Raw genomic sequence first — 5815 nt, 5'->3', positions numbered from 1 at the left:
TTGGTATTCTCTGGGGTCGATCAATCAATCGATCAATCATTTATCAAGTGCTTACTGTGTGCAGAGCACTGTACTAAGTGTTTGGGTGAATACAATAATAATAATGATATTTTGTTAAGCGCTTACTATGTGCCAGGCACTGTACTAAACCCCGGGGGTGGATACAAGCAAGTGTGGTTAGACACAGTCCCGTCCCACGTGGGGCTCACAGTCTCATTCCCCATTTTACAGATGAGGGAACTGAGGCGATGAGGAAAGGGAGTAATAATAATAATGTTGGTATTTATTAAGCGCTTACTATGTGCAGAGCACTGTTCTAAGCGCTGGAGTAGATACAAGGTCATCGGGTTGTCCCATGTGGGGCTCCCAGTCTTCATCCCCATTTTCCAGATGAGGTCACTGAGGCCCAGAGAAGTGAAGTGACTCGCCCACAGTCACCCAGCTGACAAGTGGCAGAGGCGGAATTGGAACCCATGACCTCTGACTCCCAAGCCGGGGCTCTTTCCACCGAGCCACGAGTAGCGAGGCGATGCCATCGAGCCGAGAAGCAGATGGTATAATAATAGTAATTTTGGTACTTGTTAAGCGCTTATTAGGTGCCAGGCCAAAAACCGGGGTGGATGCAAGCAAATCAGGTGGGAACCAGTCCCTGTCCCGTATAATAATAATAATAATGATAATAATGGCATTTGTTGAGCGCTTACTATGTGCCGAGCACTTTTCTGTGTGGGGCTCACAGTCTTAATCCCCATTTTCCAGATAAGGGAACTGAGGCCCAGAGAAGTGTAGTGACTTGGCCAAGGTCACCCAGCAGACAAGAGGCAGACCGTGACCTTCTGACTCCCAGGCCCCTGCTCCATCTGAGACGCAGCGTGGAAAAGAGAAGGAGTCAGTGAGCGGCGTCGCCAAGCTGAGAAGCAGGATGGCCTAATGTCTAGGGGCTAGATCCCGGGCCTGGGAGTCAGAAGGATCTGGGTTCTAATTCCGGCTCCTCCACCTGCCTTCTGTGTGACCTTGGGCGAGTCATTTTGCTTCTCTGGGCCTCAGTTCCCTCGTCTGCAAAATGGGGGTTAAGACCATGAGCCCCATGTGGGATGGGGACTGTGTCCAACCCAATTATCTTGTATCTACCCCAATGCTTAGAACAGTGCCTGGCATGTAATAAGCACTTAAAAATACTATTATTACTAATATTAAGCTGATCGCTGCCCCCCACCCCCAAGTACCTCATCCCAGGTCCCGGAGTTCAGTCCCTTTAGTTCAGTTTTGTCCCACATCATCGTTAGGAAAGCAGATAATAATAATAACAATGTTGGTATTTGTTAAGCGCTTACTATGGGCAGAGCACCGTTCTAAGCGCTGGGGGAGATACAGGGTCATCGGGTTGTCCCACGTGAGGCTCCCGGTCTTCATCCCCATTTGACAGATGAGGGAACTGAGGCACAGAGAAGTGAAGTGATTTGCCCACAGTCACACAGCTGACAAGTGGCAGAGCCGGCATTCGAACCCACGACCTCTGACTCTCAAGCCCGGCTTCTTTCCACTCAAGCCATGCTGAGATGAGAAGCAGTGTGGCCTAGTGGAAAGAGCAAGGACCTGGGTTCTAATTCCGACTCCACCACTCGTCTGCTGTGTGACCTTGGCCAAGTCACTACACTTCTCTGGGCCTCCGTTTTCTCATCTGCAAAATGTGATTCAAACCCTGTCCTTCCACCTACGTGGACTGTGAACCCCATATGGGGCCTGATTACCTTGTATTTGCCCCACTGTTCAGGACAACGCTCGACCTATAATACGTGCTTAATAAGTACCACTATTATTATTCCCATTATTATTAATCCCAGCTCTGCCACTTATAATAATGATAATGATGGTATCTGTTAAGCGCTGACTATGTGCAGAGCACTGTTCTAAGCGCTGGAGGAGATGCAGGGTCATCAGGTCGTCCCACCTGAGGCTCACAGTCTTCATCCCCATTTTACAGATGAGGTCACTGAGGCCCAGAGAAGTGAAGTGACTCGCCCAAAGTCACCCAGCTGACAAGTGGCGGAGCCGGGATTCGAACCCATGACCTCTGACTCCCGAGCCCAGGCTCTTTCCACTAAGCCACGCTGCTTCTACACACTTCCACACGCTTGCCTACTGGGTGACCTTGGGTAAGTCACTAAACTTCCCTGTGCCTCATTGTCCGTATCTGTAAAATGGGGATTGAGATTGTGAGCCTCGCGTGGGACAGGGACCGTGTCCAACCCCATTTGCTTGGCTCCTCCCCAGCGCTTAATACAGTGCCTCACACTTAGTGAGCGCTTAACAAATACCATAATGAATTATTACTATTATTATTATCCTTATTCTCTCCTCCCTCTTGGACTGCGAGCCCGGTAGGGGACTGGGATTGGGTCCGACCTGATTCTCTTGATTCTTCCCCAGTGCTCGGCATATAGTAGGCACTTAATAAATACCACAATTATTATTTGATCCCCTTTTCTCAATCGCCATCCATCCCCTCGCGCCCCCCCCCCCCGAACCACCCCTCACCCCCAGCAGAGGACGGCCCAGTGGGTAGAGCCCGGGCCCGGGGGTCAGAAAGATCTGGCTTCTCATCCCGGCTCCGCCACTTGTCTGCCGGATGACCCCGGGCGGGTCACTTCACTTCTCTGCCTCAGTTGCCCCATCTGTAAAATGGGGATTAAAACTAGGAGCCCCAGGGGAGACAGGAACTGTCCCCGATCCGATTACGAGCTTAGAACAGCGCCTGGCACATCGTAAGCGCTTAACGAATACCACGTAAATAGAAAATGAAACAAGCAAAAACATCTTCGCTTCTCTGGGCCTCGGTTCCCTCATCCGTAAAATGGGGATTAAGACCGTGAACCCCGGCGGAGACAGGGACTGGGTCCGACCCGATTCGCTTTTATCGACTTCACTGCTTAGTTAGCGCTTAACGAATGCTATCGTTATCATAGGTAGAGGCCAGTGAAAAGCAGCGGGGCTCAGTGGAAAGAGCACAGGCTTGGGAGTCGGAGGTCATGGGTTCGAATCCCGACTCCACCAGGTCTGCTCTGTGACTTCGGGCACTTCCCTGGGCCTCAGTGACCTCATCTGTCAAATGAGGATGAAGACTGGGACCCCACGTGGGACACCTGACACCTTGTATCCACCCCAGCGCTTAGAACAGTGCTCGCACCTAGTAAGCGCTTAACAAATGCCATCGTTATTAGCATTATTATAAACCTTGGAAACTCCTTGGAAATTTTCTCCAAGTCGATTTGTAGCGTAGAAGTAGCCTCAGTTCCCTCAGCCGTAAAATGGGGATTAAGACCGGGAGCCTAACGGGGGCTGGGGACGGGTCCCTGGCCCACCGATTACATTGTATCAACCCAGCGCTTAGAACAGTGCCTGCACAAGTAAGCGCTTCAGCGTGCTGTAGTGGAAAGAGCCCGGGCCTGGGAGTCAGAGGCCCACCTCCTCACCGTCCCCCGTCCTCGCCCGTCCCGCCGTCGACCCCCGGGCCGCGTCCTCCCGCGGTCCCGGGACGCCCTCCCTCCTCGCCTCCGCCAACTCATTCTCTTCCCCTCTTCGAAACCCTACTTGAAACCCACCTCCTCCGAGAACCTTCCCGGACCGAGCTCCCCTTCTCCCTCTGCTCCCTCTACCCCCCCCTTCGCAGCTCAACCCTCTTCTCCCCCATCTCCCTCCGCTCCTCCCCCTCTCCCTTCCCGTCCCCTCGGCACCGCTGCTCGTCGCTCGACGGCTCAGCACGTATGTATCTTCATCACCCTATTTATTCTGTTAATGAGATGTCCATCGCCTCGATTCTGTTTTAGTCGCCATCGGTTTTACGAGACGTCCTTCCCCTCGACTCTATCTGTCGCCATCGTTCTCGTCCGTTCCGTCTCCCCGATGAGACCGTGAGCCTGTCTCTATCTGTTGCCGACTTGTTCGTTCCGAGCGCTTAGTTACGGTGCTCTGCACATAGTAAGTCGCTCGGTAAATACTATTGAATGAACGAATGGAAGGCCGTGGCTTCTAATCCGGGCTCCGCCACTCGTCCTCTGTGTGACCTTGTTCAAGTCACCTCCCTGGGCCTCAGTTCCCTCATCTGTCAAACGGGGGTGAAGACTGTGGGCCCCACGTGGGACAACCTGATGACCTTGTAACTACCCCCGTGCTTAGAACAGCGCTTGGCACGTAGTAAGCGCTTAAGAAATACCGTCATCATTAGTAGTAGTAGTATTAAATGCCATTCAAAAAGAAAGGGGGGGAGAGAACCCGGACTTTGGGCCTGGCGGGTGGGGGCAGCGGGCGGCGCGGAAAGGAGGGGAGGGGTCCGTGCTTCAGTGTGCTCTGCTCTTTATTGTTGCTGCCCGGAAAGCCCCCGGCTGAGGGGGCAAAACGGGGCAGGGGGGATCGGTGAGGCCTCGCCCGCCCCCGCCGGGGCCCGGGGCCGCGCTCTCCGCCTCTCTTCCCTCTCCTCCGCATCGCCTCCCGCACTCATCTTCTCCTTCTCCGGCTCCTGCTCCCACATACGGCACTTTCGGGGTTCCCTCGGGGGCCGCCCGCTCCTCCTCGGCCCTCCTGGGCCAGGCCAGAAGACACACAGGGGTGGGAGGGAACCGAGGCGGGCGCGAGGCGGGGAAGGGGACGCTGAGGTGAGCTCTGGTCGTCTCCTCCGCCCACAGGTGGTGGCCTGGGGCCTTGGGACTCCTATCCCCAACTTCGGAGCCCCTCGACAGTGCTCTGCCCAGAGTAAGCGCTTGGCAAATACTATTATTACGGTTATTATTATTAAATGGGGATCGATCGATCCTTCGGTGGCATGTGGTGAGCGCTTACTACGCGCAGAGCACTGTTCTGAATGCTTGGGACGGGACGCTACGAGGGAATAGGGAGACGTGTTCCCCGTCCATGATGAATTTACGGTCTAGGGACGTCTCTTTGTTGTCGTAAGCGCTCAGTAAGTACAACCAAGCTGAACTAAACTGACTAAACTGAAGCAACTCAGCCAATCCCTGTTGGAGGAAAAGGCTGAGCGGGAAAGGGGGAAGCGCTTATCCAGTGCTCCGCACACAGTCGGCGCTCAAGAAGTACGACCGACTGACCTGAAGCATCTCAGCCAATCCCTGTTGGAGGAAGAGGCTGAGCGGGAAATGGGGGAAGCGCTTATCCAGTGCTCGCACCACAGTCGGCGCTCAATAAACACGATCGGCCGACTGTACCCGGGGTGGGGGACACTAGAGAAGCAGCGTGGCTCAGTGGAAAGAGCCCGGGCTTTGGAGTCAGAGATCATGGGTTCGAATCCCGGCTCTGCCGCTCGTCAGCTGTGTGACTTTGGGCGAGTCACTTCACTTCTCCGTGCCTCGGTGACCTCATCTGGAAAATGGGGATTAAGACCGCGAGCCCCACGTGGGACAACCTGATGACCGCTGTGGTCTACCCCACGCTTAGAACAGTGCTCGGCACACAGTAAGCGCTTAACAGATTACCAACGTTATTATTGCTATTAAGGCGGGAGTTTGGGGGTGTCGAGAGGCCGGATTACGGAGCCGCCCCCCGGCCCACCGTCACCCCCAGTCCTTCGGGCCCGTGACGGAGCAGGCCCGAGCCTGCTCGGGTGGGACGGTCGGGGAGGAAGCGGGGGGCGACCCAGGGACGAGGATTCGGGGCCGGGGGAGGCGAGGAGGGGGCTTCTCACATCGGGTCCAACGTCGGACAGCTCGGGGGTCGGGGGGCCCGCGGGCACCGGGCGGGGGCTAAGCGTGCGGGGCGGTGAGGCGGTGGTCTCGGGTTCCGGAAGGTTCTCCGCGGCGGGTGA

Source organism: Ornithorhynchus anatinus, chromosome 1 (genome assembly GCF_004115215.2).
Source record: "Ornithorhynchus anatinus isolate Pmale09 chromosome 1, mOrnAna1.pri.v4, whole genome shotgun sequence".
In the NCBI taxonomy this organism is placed as follows: domain Eukaryota; kingdom Metazoa; phylum Chordata; class Mammalia; order Monotremata; family Ornithorhynchidae; genus Ornithorhynchus; species Ornithorhynchus anatinus.
This window is presented reverse-complemented; position numbering follows the sequence as displayed.